The 23,789-nt window shown below is 34.9% G+C and overlaps 1 protein-coding gene and 1 long non-coding RNA gene across 2 annotated transcripts in view; one reads left to right on the forward strand and one right to left on the reverse strand.

The window, feature by feature from the left end:
- CNTNAP2 (contactin associated protein 2) overlaps positions 1-23,789 on the reverse strand; it is a 1,022,680-nt gene that overhangs the window by 891,765 nt on the left and 107,126 nt on the right. The window lies entirely within an intron of this gene.
- On the forward strand, positions 1,819-22,382 carry LOC141729159 (uncharacterized). The gene is made up of 3 exons (XR_012580434.1): positions 1,819-1,996; positions 3,447-3,521; positions 21,893-22,382. It is a non-coding gene; the product is annotated as an uncharacterized LOC141729159 (long non-coding RNA).

Raw genomic sequence — 23,789 nt, forward strand, 5'->3', positions numbered from 1 at the left:
ATACTTTTATTTTTTATTCTAAAGAAAAGGATAAAACCAGTCTCTTTCCCATAAAGTCTTAAGAGTTCTCCTACAAAAACAATGTGTGCAGCTTGTTTCAACTTCAAAACAATCATGTACACAGATAAAATCTTTATTTTACTACAAGATTTGTGAAATTGAGACTTAAAGGAAATTATTTATACTTGTCTTCTTTGTATATTTCAGATGGGATGTTGTAACTAAACCAGCAGTTTCATCTATGATTCTAACCAAGAATTTTTTTTTCTTTTTTAGCCATAGCAGTATTAGCCTGGCAATAACTATTTCAGGATTGCAGGAGGCTCACACTGTTTTTCATGCATTCTCTTCTTAGCTTACAGAATATCTTTGAGGTTTCCAATCACTGGTTGCAGGAGTCATATACCAGGATTAATGTTGCATAACTCAGATGAAATGCTTCAGAGAAAGGCAGAATAAAGATAAAACCACATGGGATTCAGAATCATTACCACCACTGCATTTTGCCAGTGATTGGATAATTTAAGATTCTGACAGCCACTAGGAATGAATTCTATGTGTTCACATCCATATTTGCATCAATAATTAGTTATGGTGTGTCAGTTTTATATCACTATTAAGCTAGTTTTAAAAAATACTTGTTATGTTATTCCAGTTTTAATTAGGAAGGACAATCATCCCATATAATTTCTAACAGGAATTTTGACATAAACTTTGATTGTTCGTATGAGATTTAATCTGAAACCAGAGGAGATCTCTGCTGAGTTTTGCTAAACTAATTCAGCTTTTCCCAGTAATGAGCTTGACCCTTTCATTTATTTTTAATTCTGTTTAATAATTGCAATACTGAAGTATTGTTAAAGATTAAAAAAAAAAAAAAAAGGGCTACCATGCATGTTTCATTTAATCTCTCAAGGGGAAAACAAGCTTCTTCATTATCCTTCTCTTCTGGGGCTTTGAGTATTTCCCAACTTCTTAAAAAACATTTTTGAAAATAGTAGATATATGAAAAAAATCTTTAGGAATGAATCATTTATTTTGCTCAGTTTTATATGCCAAAAGAGTTTACAAGAGGCTTCTAGCTATCTGATTTGTAGAGACAAAAAGAGAAAGCCCTCAGAGTCATTATGTGTCTGCTGCCTAAACATCCCTCACAGCCAGCCAATATCAGCCTCTTCATTTTCTCGGCTGTTCTTCCAAAATTTTCACCTAAAAGAAGTAGGGCATCCTCAGTATGATCACACTTGACAGGGAAGCATTGGAGGCCTCCAAATCAGGCCTGCAGGCTGGCTGGATGGCAGACAGCTGTGTGCTTGAAGCCTCACACAAAGAAGAACTGTATCTGCAGCCTGGAGAGCTCTCCCTGTTGTGCCAAGGCCTCTCAGCCATACCACAAGACAGCAATGTGACATTTCTATTCACTCCAGCCTGCCTGCACAAGGACATGGTAAAGATGAATCCCTAGCAAAACTTCATATTTTACATTTTCATTGGTTTGTTTTAGTCATAATCTTACTAACTACATATTTGAATTTAGCAGAACTTGCTCTCAATTCTATTTCGCTCCTAAATAAGTCCTTTAATATAATGTTGGGTTAATAATAGACTGCTTCCTCACAGCCAGAGCCAGTTGTCAAAAAAGGACTGGCTGAAGCCCAAAGACTGTCACGTGTGATGTGCAATCGATTGTGGGATTCAGTTTAGCAGTGAGAGACAAGAAGGCAAGTGTTAGTGAGAGATAACATATGCTTTGTGAGTGTTGTCAGAAGGAAGGTGAAGCCCTGTGCTTCCAACATGTGGTGTGTGTTATCACGTATTAACACGAGCCTCGATATATCTTAGAGTGACTCAACAGCATGTAAATAAAAAAACCTCTCACCTATATATTAGTGGATAATTAACTAATGAGAAACTGACAATCTGAAGCACTTTCCAGAAGAATTTTCCCTTGAGCGCTGGGAGAAACTGAGAAACAGGCTTCTCATGTTTGTGTCATGTGCGTATATTGTTTTTTCTTCTACATGCTTCAAATTTTTATTCTACTGCATTTATGGCTTTGAAATGAGAAAAGAGCTATGCATGAATACCCAGAGGTTTAAAATTCTACTTTCAAGTTACAATACAGAATAAATATTATATTCAAGTAATGAATATTTAAGTAATTTTAAAATAGTTTGTATAATAGCAGCTGAGCTATTTTTAAGAGAGCTGGTATGATGAAAATTTCAGTCTTTAGCTATTCAAATATTTCTCCTTAAGCCTTCTTGGGCTGAAAAAGAGCAAATTTTGAAGACGAACAACCATAACTGTCCTTCACTTCCACCTACTTACATGAGCATGCTTCTACTTTAAAGGTTTAGCAATGATGATGAAAAGCCAAGCCATTATTCTAATGTTCATATATTTATTAATTAATCCCAGTTCACAACTTGTGTAATTCTTTCTTATGCTTAAATTAATGTATTTTACATACTTTATGGAATCAAGATTACCTACAGGAAACAGTTTTCCTTCCCCTAGTTTTAAACTGCATGTTCTCACAAAACCACTGTCATATTTTTAATATTCTCATTGAGCAAGGTATATGAGAGATCATGCAATGAACATACATACAGGGAAACAGCTTCTATTAAATCCCTGAGCCAAGTTCAGCAGCTTACCATGAGTTATTCAAAACCAGCAGTTAGTGACAAGCCTCAGAGACAGATTTCCAAATAGATTCTCTGTGAAATGCCACAATCATTGAAAACAAAACAAGAAAAAAGAAAATGCGATTGCAAACTCAAGTCATAAGCCAACTGTCTTGGAACAGTAAAATGAGGAGATATTAGAAAAAAAAAAATCTGTCTTGACATAAATCACATTGTCTCATTGTTCTCATGGCAATATAGGTCCATCTTAGACCTGACTGAAAAAGCAGCTTCCCCGAGAGACATGAGTAAGAGTTGCAATTGCCCATATCAGAGACATATGTTCTACCAAATCCTAAAAGTTATAGTGTTTCACTATCTCCAACTTTTCTCATCTGAACTTGTTTTCCCAATAAGTTATGGGGAAATTAAGCCTATGATGAATGCCCCCTGCCATGTATGCACATCCATTAGTCTGACAGCTCACTCAGAGAACAAAAAGCAAATGTCTATTGACCTACTTTTTTACTGGCAATATATTAATGAAGCCAAACAGCTGTGGTTGTTTATAACATTAGAATATGCAAATTAGTTTTTTCTCATGCCTACAAATGTGCTTGATATTTTACATAATGCTCAGAATATACATTTTCAAGACTTCATACCTGGTTCTCAATGCAAAAAATCAGTAATACACACTGCATGCAGTCTTAGGTTTCCCGAGCCAGGGAAGCAGGATTGCTTTTTTTGCTTTCTAGATGCAAATAAGTCTTTTCTTTTATAAGAATCAACTAAACACACTGCACTTCTTCACAGATTTGTACATTTGAGGATGCAGTCTCTTCTGCACACAGAAATTCCTCATGAGAAATCATAGGCATCTGTTTGCAGGTGAGCTGTTGATCCACACTGCTCAAACTCTGTTTCTGAATTACAGCCAAGCATGACAGTTCTTCTAACTTACAACTCTTTGTCCTGCCTTTTCATTCCTGAAATCACAAAGGCATTGAAAAGCCTCTCATTTTATTAGAATTCACACTTTTTATGCTGTCGTGAATCTGGTCCTAAGCACTGTATAACAGCTCATCAGGATCTGAAAGATCAGATCTTCCTTATCCTTTATCACTGTAGTTCAAAGGGAGTAGAGAAACATCCAGCTGGCATTGGAGCTATGAAACCTGAGACTCTGTTTGACATCAGGTGATGTCTCCTTTATGTTTCAACAAAATCAGGCTTGAAACAAGGCCTACACTAAGAGCTTCTCCCTGGAAACATAAATCTGTTTTATGGAATATGAGTGTTCAAAGTTCCAGAGGTTACAATTTTTTCATCAGATGGGTGTCCTATTCTAAAGCACAGAAAATTTTACAGAAATAGTGCATTTAAGTATCCTAACAACCACTCAAGACCTCAATGTATTTCATGACTGTAGTTATGTGTGACCATAAACCAACACTCTTCTATTTAACTATTTAGGCACTTTATTTATTTTACATACAGTATTGTATCGTAAAGTCTCCTACTTGCAGCACATCCAAACAATTAGGGAATTTCTGAGCAAGTGGTTTTAGTCTATGATTCTTTAAAAGTAATCAAATGTCTCCAGAACAATCATATATGTCCAAGAACATTTGTCTCAGTTTTTTTTTTTTGTTTAAGCAGTTATTTGTAACTGTTCCACTCTGTTAGATTACAGTCTCACTTATAGCTCCTAGCATCATGCAACATTAGTACTTTTGAAAGAAGTAGTTTTCTTCTCACACCTAAAAATTATTAAAAATGAGAAAACAAAATTAATCTACTGACACAGCACCTTTTCTTTCAGTAAACCATGCAACATATTCCACAAACTACACAGACTTAAGCTAACAAAATTTCACCATTTGTCCAAGTTTCACCTAGTTGTTTCCTCAGTCTTTCATGGGTTCTGAATCTGCAATGCTTTGTTCATTCTATAATATTTTTACAAGCATGTAGCAGATATACAGTTGTGTAAATAATGTGATTCTATGCAATTTTTTAAAATCCTTTTCAACTGGCACAACTATAAAACATGCACACAATGAAAAGAAGCAGTCTCTAGGAAATACAGAAGTCTCCAATCAGTTTTTATAGCATTCAAATCCCAAGATTCTTCCAATTTTATTGGTACTAAAGGGATTCTTAGGGAAACAATTTCAAATGAATGCATTTTAGCCTACTATTCTTAGAGCTATACACAGTATTACCTTTCACACTCTTAAGAAATCTCACATGCATGGATTGCTTTTGATCCTTTCTCCTCTTTAGCTCCAATAGCACCAGTTTTTCTTTCCTTCTCCAAAACGAGGCTCAAGAACTCTCTGATTTGTAATTGCTCAGTGTTCAGGACAATAGCACTTCCTTTAGATAGATAGTTTCTACAATGACCTCTATGACCATGATAAAATGGGATCATCATCCTAGGTAATAGTTTTTGTAGAATGTGATAGGTGAAGATATGGAGATTTTTTTTTCTTACATAAGGGTATAGGTGCAGAGCAACTCCCCACAGAGAGTTTCTAAAAAGAACTACAAAAAGCAGAATAATGTACACTACTGAAATTGTTTGAATATAAGAAAGCATATAGATCAGCTGAAAGGTATATTGAAAATGGATGAAGAAATAATGTAAAGGAAAAGCAAACTGCACCTCTATTCTTTCTCTTGCAAGTCAGCCTTTAAAATATCCAAATGATTTTAGAAAAGAAGACAACTCCAGAGGTCTAATAAAATAACCTCACTCTAACTTAAATTATAGAAATGGACAACAATGAAAATGAAACAGATTTATGCTTGGCTACTTCAATGGATGACCTCTGAACAGTTCATGTTACAGCATTCTCCTCTTCAGTATCTAGCAAGCAATTTCAACTGAGAAGTGCTGTTGTAAGATTTTTCTCCCACACACCAATTATTATTAAACAGAAACAATTCTGTGGGAGAAAGCATGGGAAAATAAGTCACAATGCACTTGTATTTACTTATAGATGTGGGTGTTTTGGCAATGCATGCAATTACATCATCTTGCACATTCAACTTATTCAAGACAGTTAATATTAGCAGATGTAATAAAAGCATGGTACTGTATTAAATCCTTGCCCTTCAGGAAGTTAATATCCGTACAGCATCAGTCCCTCCCTGGTAAATTAAAGCAAAATGAACAGTTTCATTCCAGATAATTATCTTCTTCCCAGCCATGTTTATTCTATGGCCCTTCAATGCAATTACTGCAATTGCATAGTTTTGCCAAAGCAGGATAACAGTAGTTTTAGTCATGACCATAAATGAACACATACTAAGACATCAGATCTAAAACAGCCATGGCTCCTCTTTTGTGTCAAACATGAGCTCATATTCAGCTTGTGCACTGGACCCTCCCACTAAAATGGACATGCCCATGTTCTTGTATCTCTGTCAAGGAAGAAATTTAATAATGCCTTTGCCAGCCCTAGAGTTTTCGTATTTCATTCCTATTCCATAAGCTCACAGACCCAGTCATTTATAAGGGCAGGTGTCTGTTTCTGCATTCCAGATGCTAGATTTATTTTTTCTCCTCAAATGAAGGCAGCTGGGTGCCAGCTAAATATAAGACCCATTTGGCATCTTCATCCAATGGTCCTCATCAGGTTAGCTGGAAACTCAGGTATGTCAGGAGAGCATTTCATGAAAGCTGTGCAACGCCACAGGGCACTGAGCTGCAGAAGATGCAGATTAAACACCTGAGAGCTAATTTAGCACATTATATTAAGACACTACTCATATCTGCAGGAACTCTTACTTGATGAGTGTATTCTTCATTCATCATTATACTTCTCCTTCGACTAACCTGGCCTAATAGAGAATTAACCAGTTTTTAAGTCTGAGAGCTTTCCATTGTAGAGTGCCATTTCAGATACTAATAAAGGAAGGGAATAATGCAGCAGTTTCAGCAAAGCATTGAAGATACTAATCAAGATTAACCATTTCAAAAGAAATCAAATTTTTATTTCTAAAGAAATAGAGGAAATTAGAATTTGTTCCTTAAGAACACAAAAACCAAAGCTGAAATTTTTTAAATTGGTATGACTTCTGTTGTCAATACTTTCATTCCACAGATATTTTTAAGATTTCTTACACAGATACACTCAGGTGTGAGTGCAGACCCAAATATTTCATTTTTAGTTGATGTGTTAACAATAAGTTTTTGAACATTGAATTTGCAATTCAACACACTTTGAGTACTCATGCAACTTTATAGAAGCAAACTATTGTATTATACTTTCTCAATTTTTATTACATGGAAATTTCTCACAAAAGAAAGTCTCAAAGATTGTACATCATTCACAATGACTTTTGTGAATACTTGATAACTCACATATCTCACCAGCTTTTGTTACATATGAAAATTTACTATTCAAAGGATGTTAATTATTTCAGATAACTTCAACAAATATTTGCAAATGCACAAAGAGCTGCTTTTTTTATTAAACTTTGGCACTGCAAAACACAGAAAAAGGACACATTCACATGAGCAACTTGAAAGGTGGACAGCTGTTGCATCTCACTAAAGAAAAATTATGTGAATAAGAGACATATTTCTTGTTAGGTTTTAAAATTTCTCAGTAAATCACTATTAGGACTCTTATTAAATTTTAAAAAATACCACCTAAGAAATATGTACAATGAGTGTTCCAACCACTTTCTCTCTATACACTCATATCTACTTTTATATTTTAAATAGACATAACTTCTTTTATTCTCTGCAATAAAATCCAAAGCACATTTTCTCTCTACTGTGGCTTTTTCAATTTCAAAAATTATCACTCATTATCAGCTTCAAACAGTAAATCAAAACCCAGTAATACTGACATCCATGTCATTGACTGCCATGAATATAAAACTTTTTTTTGTTGTAGGTTCCTCAGAAGATTCCTTGATGGTACTGAGCGATTTGTAATTTTCAGTGTTATTTTATGTTCAGGATAAGAGCCGTTATGGTAGTTATGTTCAGTGGTCCCAGCCAGCCTGAGAGGAGGAATGGGAACCACTTGTGACTTGCAGAGCTATGGACCACTTACCAAATCTGCACAATTTGCTCCAGCTAGACTAGTTCTGAGTGCCTGACTGGCAAACAATTATTCCACAAGAACTGTATTCCATGAAAAATACTGAATACAGGTTAGTCAATTGGACTGCATTGCTGACATTTAGCTACTGCCCTCCAAAGGCGAGAAGCTTACCTTGGGCTCCTACAGAAATTCCCATAAGCATAGCTGCTAGCAGAGCAGCTATTACATGCCCTTCCTACATCCATTAGCAATGCTTGAATTGTGCTACAGGAGTTTCAGATCTCTACAGTCCAAATTTTTTCTTTATTCCTTTTCCCTTCCCTTGTAGATACTCTTTTTTTTTTTCACCCTAGGCACTATAAAGCATTTGGTGTTTACCCAGCTCTTTCCACCACAAGCAGTCCTTTGAAACCCATGCTATAATTATGCTAGCTGCATCTTTTTTAAGATCATAGGATTCAGTTAAATGTTTGAAGGCAAACACAGTATGTTAGTGTGCACTCCTGAGCACATCACAAAGAGGCTGTGATTTCCCTGAGGCCTGTACATGCTAATGGTATATAATCATAGGTTCTGTCTAGAAAAGAAGTTTTTAGACATAATGTAAGCAGTAATTATCACAGGTAAGCTCATGGCCATGCACTTCAAGGCATCCAGAAATGTAAACAACAAAAAGTAACTAAAAGGACAGAAGAGGAATGACACAGGCAAAAGACCTGAGTACAGGTTGAGAGCAAAAGAAAATTCTCACACATGCAGAAATAATTAGAAGAATGTGGGATAATTATTTCATGTTCTATAAAGGAGAACAAACAAAATTTCACCTTAATTAACATGGGACACGGCATATTAAAAACTAGTTTTTGGAAAGGTAAAATGAGAAACTGCTAGAAAAATCCCACTGGGGTTTTAGAAGTGAAATTTGTTTCTTGGATTGTGGTTTATTGGGACCATGTTGGTCTCTAGAACAGGCCTTTCTCCTTGTCAGTGGGGTAGAAGACAGGGAAATGTGGCTGTTTAGCTACCTTACACAGCCAGAGGAAGGCTATTGGCAAGACAGCAGTAGAGACTTCGTTATGACTGCCACATCCTGGGTCACAAAACGCATTCTGTGAAACTCTGAGCCCAAAACAGGAAAGAAAAATCTGAAAGGATTTAATATATTTTGCCTAACAATTGTGGTGTTCATACAGCTTGTGTTATAACTGCTCCCGGTTAGCTAGAAACACTCATGGCTACTTTTTAAAATAAACCAGATGGCTGCTTTCCATGTATTCCACACCTCTGAGTTTGCAGAAAAGATTGTGCCTTTTAAAGGCTGTTTCAAACCTCTGGGAGAACACCTCTTAAAGACATATTTTAAACTACATCCATAAGTCCTATAAAGAGAGCTGCTGAAAGGATATTGTGCTTTGGCTGATTTCCCTTTCATTATAATAGGCATTTTCTGCATTAGCTTTACACATTAGTTAGACAGGTTATCATCATCATCATTCAGAGTTATTTAGCCTGTTTCCTGTGATGTATTTGAAAGATGTTCAATTCCCAAGAGCAGGATGATTAAATCATGCAAAAGGATGTAAAACATGGTATTCTGATATATTTCATAGATCCAAATTGAAGCTTTACGTAAAAATTTGACTTCCTAATACCTGAACCCCATGCTGCTAAACAACATTTCCTTCTACTGTCTGGCTTTATTGTATTACCTCCTCCTGCTCTGCTAATTAGACATAAATCTATTCACCAAACCTATTTTGTTACATATTCTATAATGGTTAAAGGAAGAAGATAATCTGTTTAAGATTATCATACATTTTTTTTTATTTTAGTCATTTTTTCACATGATATAAACATTTGTCTTCCTACAATTTAAAATTGTGTGTCAACAGAAATATTCTTGAAAGTTTCCTTTTAATTTCTAAGTGCAAATTGAGATGCAGGGAAATCAAGACCCTAATTCTCAGCACAATATTCAAATGTATTCCTATTAGGTTGCACTGGGCATCCTGACTGCCTGTTTTTTACCTTATAATAAACCTCACAGAAGGATGGAGAAATCATGTATATTTTTATACCTGTATTGGAAATCAAAGCCAGCAGATTCTTCTCCACTTTTGTTTCAATATCCATAACCACAAACTGATTCAGAAGCCCGTCTTCACAGCACTTAGTGCTGACCTAATTAAACAGGGTTGCATTTTTCACTTATTTTGATCTGTTTATCTTATCTCTGAATGGATCAAATATTTCCAGTGATACCCATCTTGTGCCTGAACATCAAAAACTTTATTTCCTGTCAGAAACCACATAAAATCTTTTCCTTTGCTGGTCTGTTGTAGGATTTACCATGGCAGGCTGTGCATAGCTCTGGTAATCAGATGGCTCTGCCTTAACAGAAGAAATAGATAACAGCCCTCTGACCAGCTGCTGCAGTATGTGTAGCACCTGTCCCCAAGTCCCATTGGTCCAGAAAACATTAGCAAGTACACAGGTATATATTCTATAAACATCCTAATTTTGAATTCAATGGATGTATGCCTGAGCGTTTAACATCCATCTATCAGCAAGACTTTCCAGGGCCTGCATCCAAATTTCATCTCTATTCAGGCATCACTTAAAACCTGGGCTATTTCCATGCAACACTGAACTCAGGTATCAAGAGTGCTTGAATGCTGCTGCACTACATGGCACCCAGAAGACTCAGTGTGGAAGATGACAGCAGAGCTAAAATCAGCATTTTGGCTTTTCCCACAGTGACAAGATTATTTGAGCTACAATATCTTTTGAGAGGGTAGTTTACCTGTTTGCTTTTTTCATTAAAATTTTATCTTTAAAATCAGGATTCTGATTATTTTCCACCATTTTTTTTTTTTGTCTGATTCCAGTATCTCAGAATCAGAGTGATCCCTAGATAGATCAGAGTGACAGCATATAGGTCACATGCAGGACACTGCAAAGAGTGCTCCCCATGAGCATCACTATCCTCTGTTAGGGGATATGCACATTTTCAGGGGACAAGAATACTTTTCTGGTATTGAAAAGCTGGAAGGAATCCAGACAAAATAGATATGAATTTTCAGGATCTGCTTTTTACTATACAGATTAAACACTAGAGTGTATGAACATGACACATACACATCAAGTATGACACACACAGTGCTAACGTACACATAGAGTCTAAGGAATTTCAGTGGTATAGAAATAATTATTCGTATTGGATAATTTTTCAGTATTTTGCACGTGCTACCACAAACCAAGTCTCCAACTTTGTTTGAAAACTATTATATGCAGCTTAAAGATTAGCAACTGGGGCTTATTAGTCACACTCCCCTTTTGTTGTAGATGATGAAATAACTTGACCCTTGTTTTCCTCTCAGTCTTACACTTTAAGTAAGACATATCAATTATCTGGTTAAAAGTAAGAGCTAAGTATTATACAAGAGGGTAGGATTTTTTATTTTTTTTTTATGGATTGATGAGAAAACAACTTTGCCAAAATAAGTCAAGGAAACAAAAAAGCACAAATATCACTTGGTCTTCCCAAAAACACCAGGAAAGTTTTCTGAGGAACTAATAGCTACTGGGCAATTGACTATAATTTATTGTTGAGTCAAATCTGCAATAGTCGTGCTGTCCAGAACATCTTGACAGCTAATGTAGGTAAAACTGGACAACTCCCAGCAGCAGATGCTTAATAAAAGATCAGATTATCTCTATTCTGCCAGGTTCTGGGATGTCAGGCTCTTCAACCTCCAGCCTCAAAGGCATTGCTGCAACAATTTTAATTACTGATAATTTACTGGAGCTCAACTAAAAGAATGCCACTTGTACTGTTGGCTCAATTAAAATAAAAGACAACCTCACTTACAAAACCAACGTAATGGAGAATTTCTCTTCAGGAGAACCCTCCTTATAGTCTAAAATCTATAACTCCAGATCTCTCTCCACAGAAATTCTCAATACACTTGCCTACAGGGATAGCTGACCTATATAACCCAGGCAGCAAAGATCTTAGGTCACCTTTCTATGTTGAAGATCATTTTTTTTTGTCATTAAACCTGAAAATTTTACACTTATTAGGTTTTCGGGGTTTTTTTGTGGAATAGCCTCTGTAATTTACTAAGCTACTTCAAAAACTCAGAATAGAGGTGGGTTGGATAGCTGTACATGTATTTTCAAAATCTGGGACAATCAAACTTATTATTTTAGCCAAATTGAATAAATAATTGTCACCATAAATGGAAAAAAAAATCAAACAAAACTCAAAAACTCAAACAAAAACTCAAAAATCAAACAAAACTCAAAAAGTTTCAGGTTTTGACTGATTCAATATTTATAGAAAGTTTCTCTGCATATCTTTCAAAAGTGACTTTACCCTGCTAACGTAAAACAGACAAGAAATTCATATCTTCTTAAATCCCTGAGAGTATTTTGGAGGATGGGACAAGAAGGAGAGAAACAGAGAGAAATAAAAGGCTGATTGGCTGTTATTTTTGGCTTGCAGTTTAAATCACCCAAAACTGGGAGAAATCAATCCTATTCCTGCTTGAAGAAATATCCAATAATTTTTTTAAAACCCAAAAACTCCAGTGTTGTCATCTTATTGCAGGGGTTCCATACTGTTGTCTCCTTATCACAAAAGTTTCATACCTTCTTGGTGTTTCTCATTAACATCTCCTCAGAGCACTGACTCTTTCTTCTTCACAAAACAGCCAACTGACTGCAGTTCACTCTCCAATCAGCCACCCCACTCTGTTATAGCACTCTGCTTCTCATTGGCTACAGCTGTGGCCTGTTAAAGTCAGGCCTGCTCCTAATCTTTGATAATTGGCCCAGCTGCAACTCCTTAGGGGTAAGATTACTTTCTACAATATCTTTATTTTCTTATATTCTGTCCCCCTACAGTCCAGCAGAACAGTTTCTTAGAAATTCTTAAGTGCATACTCTGTAGAAGATTCAGTCTCCTAAGTCTCCAAAGTCTCCTAAGATGAGTCTCAGAGTAAACATTGAGACACTTTTGAGCTCATTTCTAAGGCAAAAAAGGGGGATTTAAAACCTGTTTTCTGTATCCCCCTTGAAAATTCAAATCACTGAACAAGGGACATGAAGAGAACACAATCTCCTTCTCTCCTGTGAAAGACATCTGGGCTCAAAAGTATAGTTCAGCTGAAGTAAAAATAACAGTAATCTGTCATACAGCACTGTTTGGGAGTCTTTGCTCTTTAGTGGGTATGTTAGACCAGATTTTAACTTTCCTGTAAGTCTACACAAGGCTTAAGATTCCAGGTAAAATGTTTAAAGTATTCCAAAAGAACACGTATGTGGGGAATACTGACATCCTGTATACCTGTTTCTTCCCTTAAAGAAGGAACAACTACAGATGGCAGAGGGGGGAAAACAAAGTGCTGTATTCTTGTTGACAGATTAATGTTGCAAAGTGCTCTTAGGGAAAAAAAAGTAATTAGTGTAAACAAAATATGATTTAGCGTTGTTTTATTAGTGATACTAACTTGTATGACATTCGACACCTAGAATTTTCTAAAGGCCAAGAAAGGTAAATGTCAGCATGGACTAATTTTAGCATGCTGTGGTCCTCTGTTACACTTATTTAATGCATAGGATAAAAATGACTAGGATAGAAGATGTTGGGATGCCCAGTATTTTCCCACATGCAATTAAATCATCTTTGTGAAAGCCGTTACAATAAAGGACTTTGATAATTTATATGTGTGGATTTAATTAGATTTCAGCATCTTTTAATAAAGTCTAGCAACTAGGAGGATGGGGTAAAAGCTAGTTCAGTTTAACCACAAGCTAATTCCCTGTGAAGCACAGAATTTTAGGAACACTCCACAATTACTACACAAACTTAATTAAGCTCCTACCAGAAGTGGTCTCTCTAGCTTGATAATCCATTTTCAAAATATGACATGCTGTATTATTAAAAGAATTACAGGAAATAAGAATAAATTATCAATAAAGAAGCATTTAGACAAGGTTGCATTTTGACAATATCAAAGCCCCAGAAAATAAATTAGATAAATAAATTAAAAAATTAACAAAATCTGATTTATTCAATGCAATTTGCTTGATCAACCTTAGTGCACTTCAGATCTTCTCAGTGGGACTATAAGGAATAGAATAGAATAGAATAGAATAGAATAGAATAGAATAGAATAGAATATTTTTCTGTTTAGAATAGAGTTATTAACCCCATCTCCAGGAAATGTGTTTATGGTTTGACCATCCTCTGGGTCAGCACTACTGACTCCTTTTGATTTTCCTTTCAACTAGAACCCCCAGAACCTTTTTGCAGTGCTGCTCTCCAGCCACTCTTCTCCCAACTCAGATTTTTGTCCAGCGTTACTTCATCCCAGATACAGAATCTGGCATTTAATCATCCTCACTTTCATGGCATTGATGGTTTTCCCATACTTCAATCTAACCAGATCCATCAGCAAGAGCCAATTATTTCCCTTTTTTATTAGAGGGTTAGCCACAGAACTTCTGCAGGCATAATCTTAATAATTTAAGCTATCATTCTGAAACCAATATTTTGTTATAAAATCTATAATTCAAAAATCTAGCAACTTCAAATATTAAACATCCTTTGTTATTTACCTTGTTCAAACAAGAATTTCAGAAACATACATTGCATGAACAGCTGCCAGTTAGCAGAAAAAGGTTGATTTAGAGGGAGAAACATTCTTCCTCTAGAATATTATAAATTACCCATGCCCTAGAAGGGCTTAGTTGCAGAAAAATCACTGTAGTATTGCTGCTGCATGTTCTTTTACTGGGAAATAAGGGAGTTTAATGAACATATAAGACTACAGAAAAAGAGTCCCAGCCAACACCTAAGTCCTTTTTATAGAACAGCACCTTTGGAAGGGAAAAACCCACCTCCACATCATAAACACATTTCAGGTGCTAATAATAAACTAGGCTGCTAACATGACTAAAAAAAAAAAAACCAAAAAAAAACAAAACAAAAAATCTCTTTCATTTGCATCTGAAAATAAAAAAAATGTCATTCAATTTACCTCAAAATATTTAAGTCAAAATCTGGGAAGAGTTACAATGAGCAATTTCTGTGGTGAAAGAAAAGTTTGTTTTAATTAGACCACCATTTAGCCTGCTTTCTAGGTAGTGTGGGATCCTTTCTGACACAAAACTTTAAATAAATTCATCTTGAGTTGTACATTTAAAAAAATAATTGGTTTTGGGAAAGGTGCAGTTTATACTCAGTAAGGAGCCTGTTATAATTTTTTGGTGACAAGATTTTGAAATTTATGAAGACAAAAGAAGATGGGAACATTTAAAATGTTTAATTTAATAAAAATTATCACTGTTTGAAGATCAGTGCAAGCAAGCATAAAAATAGTGTGCATTGAAATTCATTCTAATCAATGAAGATAGATAAACCTAGCTGGTGACGACTGCCACTTTTGGAGACATTAACAGTATTCAGTCATTTTAAAATACTTTAACATAATTTACAGTTAATATAAGGCAATCTACTGTCTCATTTAAGTTGTCTTATCTAAAAGAACTGGAACAGGCATTTAGTTTACAAAATTGTTCTGTAATTTCTGCCACTTTTCTCCTCAAAATCTTTAGAATCCCATATCCTTCTACATGTTTCCCAGGTAATGAGGAGAGAAGCTTTACTCTTCATCAGGACAGGAATCCTCATTCACCACCATTGAGATTTATAAATCTACTTTAAAAATCAACACTGGTGATGCTAATCAGAAGTATTTTACAATGAATGCTACTTCTAGAATGATCTCTGTGGAGATAATTATGGGATCTACCTAATAGCTATGTTTCATAAATATCTTTTCACAACAACAGAAAAGATTCTCTTTTAGGTACACCAAACCTAGCTTACACAAAATGATTCAGAAGTACAAGTTTTATTTGGAAAAAAATCAAAATATAAGTAGAATTCATCTTCTATTAGGAACCTTGTGTCCTTGTGCATGGCTGATACATTCCCACAAATGCACAGATTGGTGCTTTTATATATTTACAGGCATTTCTAGGCATCGTCATGTCACAATCACACTTGGCACCTGCACTTTAGAAAGATACCAAGTGCTTTATAGGCTCATTATCACTGACATGAGAAATGCATCTCATTTGGAATTATGTCTCTATAAAAAGCAACCTAAACAAAAAACACAAAGTTATCATCAGTCTTTCTAATTCTTGATTAAACATTTCTGTGAGCTAACAAAGTGAATGCAGATGGAAAAGTTTCAACTTAATGAGTCAGACGCATGAAGGCTTTCTTTCACATTTCTTGCTACTGGCAATTGTCTGATGTATTCATTCTTTTCATGGTAAGGAGAAAAAAGAACTATAAAAGACATCTTACTATCCACCTGCTAAACAGATTGACTCAGAAGAAAAAACTAGTTTAATTTTAACTATACATATATGAAAAATTAAGTTGTCAAAGCTACTAAATCTTTTGCCATGAGAGTGAACTTTTTTAATCTTCATGGGCTTCTGAGACAATTTTTAACAACGTTGTAAAAAAAAAAAAAAGTTCAATATTAATGCCACAATCAGTATCCATTTCCTATGTTTCATAACTGTGGTGGCTCATCCCCCCCACTCCTTGAGCCACACTGTGAGCTGAGAAATTCTTGTTAGGCCTCAGCTTTAATGAGCAGCAGCTGGGCTAAGCTTTTTTTTGGAGCTTATCAGAAACACTGTCTGTTCCCAGAAACTAGTGCTGTCGACCAAGCTCCTGTTTTTTAGTGAGCAGCCTTGGAAACTTATTTTTCTTGTCTGAATAACAACCCAAGTGGAATAGCATTTTTGTTATCAAACTTTCAGAGAGAGTTACTACCCTGAATTGTGGCCAGGATGAAAAATTATTATGATTAAAGCCCACTCTCTTGAAACCCTGAAAACAGTGATCTTAAGTGAGACATTTTGGGCTTTCCTGGACCTCACCAGGCTGTGACCAGCAACCTCACTCTGAGTGGGACATCTCTCACAGCCAGGGAAGAATAGAGTTTGCTGTAAAGAGGACTGGTGAATGACAGCAACAGACCCTGGGCTGGTACCCCACTCCTCAACCCTTTGTCCATTGAGAAGATGCAAAGACCTCTGATGTATTTCAGTGAATTTAAGGGGAGTTTTCCACAGGTGCACCTTTATATGCTCCTTCAGGTCTGTGTGCGTAGTAGTTATGAATATGCTATAGCAAATGTGATATAAATGTTGCTCTCCTGGATCCTAAGTACTTTAAATTTTAAGTAAGCTAGACCAGTGAGTGACTACTGTTGTGCTATAGTAAATTCTAGACGAATCCTTTGTTAAAATGTTTAAATTCAGGTATCGGTTAAGTGCTGTTAAATCTTTAGGCCAAACCTGTCAGTCAAGTCTGGGATTTATTTTAGCAAGGAGGTCTACTCTGAACCTTGCAACTCAACAGGAGGGTCTTCCTTATGCCTTTTTATCCTTTTCTACTCTTTCCTTTCCCTCCCCGCCTCCCACTCAGATTATAAATAGGTAATTTCTGAGTTGATTTTGGGTTGCCTTTCTTCCCTCTGTGTGCTTTAACCACTCAATAAGTAGTAGAGGGAACTTTGCCAATGAACTTAGTTTTGTTTTTGATTTTATATTAAACCTGCTTTTGCCAATACCTTTGCTGGTGGTTTTTAAAATGACCTTAAAAAATTCATTTGTGAAAGTTACACCTTTAGATTTAATTTCCCTTCAAATATGAATTGCTGTAACAGCTGTAATTTGGCAAAACTCAACTACATTTATTTGATTACAACAGATTAAAAAACATTGACTACCAGAATTTTGATGTATTTTCTTCTTATTTATCATCAACATGGGAACTCAAGGACTAATATTCAGAATTGCATTTTTCTGGACTTGCTAGTGAGAAAAAAGAAAAAAATTAGTTACTACATGACATAAAACACATAAGATACAGGTGACAAGTCACCTTCAAGATAACCATTCATCTTGCCTCATGGAAACTACTACATGAATTTAGATTGTTATCATAATAAACTCAGCATTATTAGTTTAAATTTTATAAGGTGGTGTTTCTTCAATCTTTCATCCATTAAAATCACCATGAAAAAAAGGCAGTTACAACAATTTTGTCCTCAGTTATGTTTAAAATGGCTACTTTTCCTTAGTTAAAATTACACTGACACTGTGATTCAAAACCACCATGGAATTTCTCGCATGTCTTTCATTTTTATTAAAGAAACATAGTACAGAATTTAACTTAGTTTATTGAGGGGGGAGGTATAGTCCTAAACTGACAATTTTTTACCAAAGTTTCTTTAAACTGTAGATCATTCATAAGTACAGGCAACTTCTTGAGTGTGCTGCTGTCTTAATCTCCTCTGAATCCAGACTTGTCTGATGCCTGGAAAACTTGGTTCTTAGCCAAACTGTCTCCTACATGATCACCTTGTTACCATATTATAAACCCACACCACCTCAGAGGAAATCAGGTGTTAACACTGAATGACAACCCTCAATTTTTTTTTCACACATTTATCTTTATCTGAATATATCTTTATCTGAATATTGAATATTACCTTAATTATTGATCAAAATATTATTCAAACTATTAGGTGAACAAAGTGTACAGAAAAAGCAGATGGTTTAAGTGATAAGGAAGACTTATTCTTTGTCCACTCAATGATGAAAGGTCTTATTAAAACGACTCCACTCTGTCACCTTTCTCTGGGAGAAAAAAACCCATAAATATCCAGATAATATCCGGTGAATTTATCTTCACCCGATAAGATTGCTCACAGGGTGACCAACTGAAAATGTGTTTTCTTAACAATGGAAATGCTTGATTCCTCATCTAACAGAGCAAGCCTGCTCTAGAAGATAGGTGAGCTAAGTAAGTGGAGGAACCTACTTTGGGGAAGAAAAGAATGGCACTTAGTTCAAGAGTCATCTCTGTTTAACAGTCTCTCCATGCACAGTCTCTCTTGTAGTTTAATACACAAAGCAGTACCAATAAAGGGTTATTGGACTTTTCTCAGCTTAATCCAGTTTCAGTTAACAACACACAGTTATGATCTGTGCTTCTTTTTTGATGTGCACTCATATTGACAAACCAGCTTGCTTCAGGAAAAAGTTATCATTATCCAGGTTATACAATAGGTCTTTAAGTCATTAATGTAACTTTTCATTAGCACTTCCACCTTGAGTTTATATTAAAAACTGGCAAATTTGTATTTTGAGATTTGCATTTCAAGGCCACTAACTTTGGCAAAGCTGAAGGTTCCCAGCACATTAACGAGAAGATAGTTAAAATAAAGTGTTATCCAGTTTCATGTATCTTCTGAAATATTTTAAATCACCATAAAATGTCTCAGGTATGTCTACTAATAATTGATTAGATTTTTTTTAACATTTGGCTTTAGTTAACACTGATTTATTCCTGGTGCAAAGTTAAAAGGAAGACACTGAACTTCAATCATGGTAGAGTATATACATTTCCAAAAATCCTCTGGAAATTTTCCAGTATCACAAAGCATTGTTTTGTAGAATATATAATGGGAATAATTGGCTTTTTTGTCTAAAATTATCCACGACTGGACTTGGAAACAAGCAAGTCTGCCTGGTTATCTTGGCAGCAAATGAAATGGACAAGTAGTATCAAGGAGAGGAAATGCTGGTAAAATTTTTTTGAGATTTTACAGGAGGATATACATGGAACAGATAGTTCCTCTTTGGGTAATTTCAAGTAATGTTAGGTAATTAGGTAATACTATCTATAATTTTTTTAGGAAAAAAAATGGGTAATGAGAAGATTGATCACAACAGCCTTTTTCAGAGCTAAGGAAATGGGCATTCACCACTGGGAAAGAGACCAGTAAATGGCTCATCCATTCATATTAAAACAGACATGAGAAATGTAGCTTGTCGGGGTTTATGCAAGCATAAAAACTGACCTTCTAAAAGCAAAGCCTGCTTACAGCCTTGTCATTACTTAGCAAGGAATAGAGTGAATAGGCTACATATTACATGGGTTATAACTGACCCACACACATAAGGGGCCTTTTGTTTATTTAAATTTTTGGTTACTTTGTAGGTAACATAATTACAAAGATATTCTTAATGAAAAAAAATTACAGCCCCTGAATAGGGCATAAATAATTCTCTAAATTTCCATAGCGACATGAAATAATTCTCATTAGTACAGGTCTGGAAAATATATATATACACACTCACTTTCCCTGTGCAGTATTATTGTAATTATTTTGCTTACAAAATAAACATAGGTAAAAGAACGTATGTGAGCTCGTCATACTTCATAACATCAGATATTTTCATTGTGCATACAAAAAAGTAATATATTAAAATAAATAGGTAGTCCAGGAGATTTTTAAAAGGGTATTAATATTTCTACCACTAGCTTTCCATCAAGTTCAGCATTAAATACAGATGGCAAATCATTACCAATTGACTGCTATTTGTCGATTATTAAATCAATTTAATCCTATTTTCTAATGAGCAAATGTTGTCAGGAGAAAGACCACTAAAATTGGTACTAAATATTATCTTTTTGCAATCTTAACAAGAAAGAAATTAAGAACAGAAAGGAAGTTTTAGTCCTTTCATTCTCATTGCTGCCAAATAGAAAACAGAAATAAAATAGTTTTTGAAGTGAAAAGGAGAAATTCTTATGTACTGAACTATAGATATATATCATTATCATATCATGTAGGATATGTCATTTGCATCTTCAAGCCTATTAAACACCTTCTGTCATAGGCAATTAAATAATATGAGGTACTTAAAACCTGGCATACTCTATTTCAATTTGTTACATCCATAGTATTTGTGGTATATTGTATCTGCTCTATAGATTTCCCTCAGGTTTCTATATTATCTCTAGAAATAGAACTCATGGCAGCAATACTCCAGATATTAAAAGAATAAATTTTGCAGTTGGCAAGTTAAAAATTTATTTCATTATTTTCTGAACGCTGGTATTTTCAGTCAGAAGGTATGTGGACAAGTAAAACCACTGTTCATATTAGTAGAGCTGTTCATTCTCGGGCACTTTTTTCATCATTATAACTTCAACCTTGATGACAAATATTTGATTTGTCCACATATATGATGCTTTTTCTGTACCAGAAGTGCTGTGTTAAGGATTTATGCAAAACACTGTAACTTTTTTATTAAATATTGAATGCTCTCCATTAGCAACCAAAAGCAAAGCTCTGCTTTTATGTTCTGTGTGGGTATTTTTATATGGCTTGAGATTTGTTGCAATGAAGTTGCTGTCTCTGCATGCCATCCAAGAGCAAGTGGCAGATTCATTGCAATCCTGTATGAAAAAAGACTACAGAGAAGAAGATAAACAACCCCAAAACAAAGACATGTTGCACTAACAGCAAAAGTATTAAAAAAAATTGAAAAAAACAAAGCCCCATCTCTTAAGGTATGCAGTATTTTGGTGATTTTATAGCTTGCTTATATTTATGCCTTATAACTCCAGTACAGCATATTTGCACAAACATAACATCTTGAATAAGTACATTTTCAGATAAACCTCTAAATTACAAAGTAGTCAGAAGAAAGTTTTTTTATTCCACACTTTTTCAGATTAAAGGTGTGTATATAAACCATCACCTGATATTTGGTATTTTTGTAATCAATTGCCTCTATAGCCATTGTGTTTGGACTACTACATATCTTTCCAATTCAAACACCTCTGGATTTATATATCCTTTTTCTTATTTAATATATATGCAGTCATTCAAGTAAATAAGATGCTAATAGCATAATTTACATAGAAATTCTTATGACTGTATATTCACATGCTGTTAATAGGGCAAACTGCTTATGAAAACAGAATCCAGAAAATCAGCCTCTATCTCTGGTTCCATAGTCTCTAATGTATCATTTTACTGAGTGTTTCATTGTCACATGTAATATAAGGCTATACAAAGGGCTTAAAAAGATCGGTAAAAATTGTTTCCCATTCTTGAGCATTTGCAGGTGTTACACAGTAACTAACCTTTGCTTGCAGTGTTATTAATGGTATCAAATCACAAAAGCAGCAAACAGCTCACTGCCCATACTAAGGCTAAGATTTTGTCTTGTCTTTTTGTAACCCTTATCTCTTTCCTGTCTGATTTAGCCAATTGTCTGACTTTTTCATTTCAGGTCTCCAAATGCTGCAAGGACGACAAAGTCAAGTGGGCTGGATTATGCTGTGCCTATAGAAATGATTAGGATAGAGGATATGAATTGGTTATGCAGGTTTCACAAACCTGCTCACAAAAACAATAATGTGCTTCTCACTGATAACTTTGAAAGATCCTCATATCTGAAAAAAACCTCTTCTTAATTCTTCAATGACTTGAAAATTGAAATATTTGAATGGAAATCACAGTCACTTGTCCTTGTGACTGGGATTTTGATAAGGCAAAATCCAATGTTTCTTGAACTTCAGCCTTAGCAAAGGAGTTAATTAATTTTCTAATTCAGCATAAAAATGGAATATGGTATCATCTGTACTACTTCAGGGTCTTTGTGCCAAGCAGAGAAAAAAATTTTAAAATTAGGAGGAAAATATGTATTTATATGTTCATAAATATGTTCATATGTATAAATGTGCAGAAAGCCACATATTACCAAAAACATATTCAAGATAAAAATGTTACTTCTTTAAAAATAAAAAACAAGCATATATCTTTTTCATGTGTTTGTATTTCTAAAGAATAAATCTTTCATCCACCAGTTTCTTACCATGGTTATTTTAGGAAAAATACATGTCTTGTTTTATTTCATAAGTTATACAAGAAAGAGGAAAATTAATTTTCACCAAATAATTTTTTAGAAGTTATGTAACACTGAATGCTGGAGACTGCTGGTAGTGTCTACATGAGATATTAACTAGACTAATTTATTAGAATTGCATAAGAGATTTGGGTTAAAATACACAGAAAGTCTGTTGTAAACAGAAATTTAGAAATAAAAAACTCAATTAAATTTGGTCTCAAAGATTGCTTTGCAACTTTACAAGTGAAAATTAATACTCAGATTTCTTCTCCAATTAGGGAGAAATAAGGTTGCTCAGAGGAAGAAAAATTCTTGATACTAGTTTAATCATGCAATTTCAGGTCAAGGCAGAAGAGCGTGCACAAAAGTCTTTAAAACCTACACTCACTTAAAACCTGTCTGTGTATTTTATGAATTTGCTGTGTACAAGGTGGTCAGAAACGCTCCATGGGGTGTTTGCATGATCAAGCTTCACTATAATGCATTGTCCACGTTTCTTTTGCTAAATGCACTTCACTACTTAGGTAAGCTTGTAAAGGAGAAAAGATGTCCTCTTAATAAAAAAAATTTACAAGTCGTCACACGTTCCTCTGCTTACCCAGGAAGATTTTGCTATACATGACTAAAGCTTGGGAAAAAATGGCTCCAGACAAGCTGGGAGAGACATTTCTTCAAAACAACACAAAACAAAATGAAACAAAACAAACCAAAATGAAACAAAAGCCCATGCCCCAGGAGAGAGCAGTGAGCAAAAGCCTGGAAGAGTTTTGGCCACTGTCTGAGTTAAGCCCACCTTAAGCCTTTTTTCTTTTCTGTAATGCTATTTTTTTTAAACTAAGACCAATTTAGCACTGTGTTTGCATTTGAGCTTATCTCTAAGTCATGCTTGTGCACCACAATAAACATCATGCAAACAGACAACCATATTGCCTTCCTTCATAAAACAAGAAAGATGGTGTACACATTAAATTACACTTGCACAAGAAAAATTTTGTAGGGAAAACCCCACCCAGCCCTGACTAGCAAAAATAACCTCTATTTTCTCCTTCATTCCTAATGAGATTTCTTCTGTAATAAAAAATTTAAGCGTCTTTATTATATTCAGAACAAAATTAAATGGTAAAAAGCTTAGAATCATAGAATACAAAAATCATAGAGTGGTTTGGGTTGGAAGGGACCTTAAAGATCATCTAGTTTCAGCCCCTTGCAAGAGGCAAGAATACCTCCCAGCAGAACAGCTTGCTCAGGGCAAAAGCCTTTTCCAGCCTGGCCTTGAACA

The sequence above is a fragment of the Zonotrichia albicollis genome, chromosome 1, assembly GCF_047830755.1.
Source record: "Zonotrichia albicollis isolate bZonAlb1 chromosome 1, bZonAlb1.hap1, whole genome shotgun sequence".
Classification (NCBI taxonomy): domain Eukaryota; kingdom Metazoa; phylum Chordata; class Aves; order Passeriformes; family Passerellidae; genus Zonotrichia; species Zonotrichia albicollis.